At 32.8% G+C, this 3,746-nt stretch overlaps 1 long non-coding RNA gene across 1 annotated transcript; it reads right to left on the bottom strand.

Annotated features, from left to right (window-relative positions):
- Nucleotides 1–901: 901 nt before the first annotated feature.
- On the bottom strand, nucleotides 902–2,335 carry LOC112904758. The gene is made up of 3 exons (XR_003231331.1): nucleotides 1,234–2,335; nucleotides 1,058–1,126; nucleotides 902–949 (listed from the first exon to the last, which is right to left on the bottom strand). It is a non-coding gene; the product is annotated as an uncharacterized LOC112904758 (long non-coding RNA).
- Between the last annotated feature and the right edge of the window lie 1,411 nt (nucleotides 2,336–3,746).

Here is a 3,746-nt window from a genome sequence, read left to right as displayed (position 1 = left end):
TCACTCCATACCCTTCAATGAGTACGAGAGAGTAAGCAGTAATGAATAATTTTGTTTTGTCTTTTTCTTCTCCCTTCCACTCCCATATCAAGCCCCTTCATCCCGTAGACGAGCGAAGCCACTCTCGCAACTTAAATAATGCCTACGAAAATTTTCGTTACTACGTTCGCAAAACTATTGGGTTTGACTATGGAAGAGGGGACTCACCTACGAAATGGAAGGGATAAGAAAAGGAAAGAATCATTTCACTCGCACTCGCAGGATCAATGAAGAGCTACTTGGTTAACCTTGAGGAGCACTCGCGAGTGAAAAGAGCCGAGTTTGCCCGGCTCTGGTATAATCACGTCGAACAATAAGCGGCAGTGATGTACTGGTAAAACGGAACGGTGAATAGTTCGCCTTATCACTTGTTTGATGTTCTGAGAAAGCCTATGTTTTTTTTCTTTTATAAATCCCGTCTCACAATAAGTTATTAATGTTCAGATGCAATATACGCGGCAAGTGCAGAAAATGATAGGGCTTGAATATATGTATAAAATTATACTTAGAAAGATACCGTACCGAATACTGTCTAGAAAACGTATGATGCATAAAAATTGAACGTTGGTCAAGCTTTTCAGCAACACTTACCGGAATCTGTGGCAAGATAACTTAAAGAGTGGCTCGAAGGGGGGTGGCGATGATCGGTGACTGTGAAAGCTGTAAAAATAATGAAAATTGTAGTTACAAAGGTACAGAATACTTGTAGAAAAAATATGCATAAATATTGAACATTAGTCAAGCTTTTCAGCAACACGTACCGGCAAGAAGAATGAGAACCTCGTAGGGGGATAGTGATCATCGGTTACTGTGAATGCTGTGAAAATAATTAAAATTATCTTGTTGTGTTCATAATTATTANTTAAAGGGATGCTAGTAGAGTGGCGAAAATTATCTCTGACTGTGAAATCTGTAAAAAAAATGAAAATTATAGGTATAGAGGTACCGCACCGAATACGGTCGACAAGTAAGTATGAATGAAAATTGAAGTGTAGTCAACCTTTTTTGGAAAACTTACCAAAAACTGTGACAGGACAAGTTAAAGGGATGCTCGTAGAGTGGCGAAAATTATCGGTGACGGTTAAATCTGTAAAAATAATTAAAATTATACGTATAAAGGTACCGCACGGAATACGTTCAAGAAAAGGTATGCATAAAAATGGAACGTTGGTCAAACTTTTTGGAAACACTTACCCGAAATTGTGGCAAGACAACTAAAAGAGAGGGTCGTAGGGGAGCGGCGATGATAGGTGACTGTGAAATCTGTAAAAATAATGAAAATTGTAGTTATAAAGGTACAGAATAGTTGTAGAAAAAATATGCATAAATATTGGACATTAGTGAAGCTTTCTACCAAGACAACTGAAGGAGGGGCTCGTAATAGGGGGATAGTGATCATCGGTTACTGTGAATGCTGTGAAAATAATTAAAATTATCTTGTTGTGTTCATAATTATTACTACTGCAGAGGTAATCATAAGTAAACTATCAAGCGAAGGGAATGCAATTTTCTTAATTCAGTATAAATGACTTAATAGTACATTATTATACACTGCAATGATACAGTATGTTGTGAGTATTTTGGGGATACGAATAAATTGTTTCTCTACAAAACTAAACATATAATTAAATGTAGAAAACAATTACACCCTCCGGGTCAACAAGTTTATTCCTAATGATACGATTTTCACTCTACTAAATACAATGTCATTTATTCAATATCACTATGATGGTATGACACCATTTGAAACATTAGTATTTTTCAAAGAGAGGACGAAATGTTTGTATATTACAAGAAATACAGTAATCCTGAGTAAAGACCAAAGGAAAAATCGTTGTTATTACGTTGATAAACGAAACAGTTCCAAATGTCCGAAACATGTATTTGTATATCAAATCTTTCGTTCTATTAAGTATTAACACGTTTGTAACGTTTTAAAATTGTTTTAAATCATTTATTTGTATGATGGCGTGCATACATACAATTCTTCAGTAAACGCACTTAATCAAAGTTACGGAAATAATCTGTTCTGTAACTTGTAACTTTTCAAAAATCGCCACATGATGTGTGATATGAATATGTAAACAATGACGCAGCTATTAATTAAGACATCTAAACTGAACAACATGAAATATATTTAGTTATTTAAACCAGTAAAAACAATTTACATAGATGCAAATCCCACAGAGGTAATTGCAGTTACTTGATTTGAAATTGTTTTTTAATTGATTCAACTTCAACATCCATATAGCAATGAAATTCAATATACATAAAGCAATCGTCCGCGATGTTTCGCAAAAAGGTCATGTAAGGTGTGTTTGTAAGTTATATGGAAATCTTTACATACGTATAACACACACACACTTTCATCCAATTAAAAAACGAAGATGTGAGATAAGTGTAATCATAAATAATTATAAGAGAACACATTCGGAAACATTACTTTACTATTTTCTGCGATTACCTGCAAATAATATTAATACTTTGCAGTAGAAATAAAGCACTGAATGTTTTAAAAAAACAAATGCGTAACACAAGCGTGTAAAAAGTAGGTACGTTTTGTAGACTGATGGAGAAACATATACATTAGAGTGATCGGTAAAAATTGCATTTCTTCCGACTGTTAAAAAGCTTCATTTTGATGGAACGCGAAGGAAGAAAAAAATTGCGTTAAAAATAACAAGACAAGTCAAGGAAGACGAAGTTAATTTTTTGTAAAATCATGTTTTTGCGGAAATTTCCCATTAAATATGCAATAGTTATAATTGTTTGCCAATTGGTTTTTATAAACAATAATGTATTATTATTATCCTCATTTTAATCAGTAAACATTAACTACAATAGTTTCCCAACTAAAATCCCTATCCATATGTTAGCGTACATCATTCGGTATATATTACACAAACAATTGTACAGTTACGGAAAGAAAATTATTGAATATTTATATTTATANACTTTAACTAATTTTCCAACTAAAATCCCTATCCCTATGTTAGCGTACTTCATTAGGTGTATATTACACAAACAAGTGTACAATCATGGAAAGAAAATTATTGAATATTTATATTTATAATTTCGTCATTTGCATATTTACGAATGTTGTTTTCTATATTGTAATTATTTCTGCAACAAAATTAGAAATGTAATTCATTTACAGGATGTATGTCAACAGTACACGAAAACTTTCTTTCGGTACGGTGTTATTTGTACTTTGTCAAGTTACCGGATTAGTAGTTTGCATGAGGAACGTTATTCACTCTTTTTTGTCAAGTGAATTTAATAAAACTTAATTTTGCAAGCACATGTCATTTAGTTCCATTGTATAATTGAGTAGGAGAAAAATAAATCACTGTAGAGCAATCAGTTATGTAGGTATGATTTTCTTTCTTTCAAATCCAAGTCCAAATTCGTACTACAACGGAAGCAAGGTCACGCGCAAGCGAAACGAAATATACATGTAGATACTTCATAAATAAATAAACTGCTTCCGATAACGATGTCTATTTTGTAGATTATACTATTAATACCCACCACAGTCAAAGCATTCGTCAGGTTATTAGTCATTGAAATAATTTTCCTTATTCCATTTAGCATTACACATACGACACATATTGTTGTTATAATACACAAACACATCATACGCGAATGTTGGACATCTCATACAAAAAACAAAACTATTCAATTTCTCTTCAATGAACAACGTTTCT

This window comes from Agrilus planipennis, unplaced genomic scaffold (assembly GCF_000699045.2).
Source record: "Agrilus planipennis isolate EAB-ADULT unplaced genomic scaffold, Apla_2.0 scaffold184, whole genome shotgun sequence".
Taxonomy (NCBI): domain Eukaryota; kingdom Metazoa; phylum Arthropoda; class Insecta; order Coleoptera; family Buprestidae; genus Agrilus; species Agrilus planipennis.
This window is presented reverse-complemented; position numbering and strand designations above follow the sequence as displayed.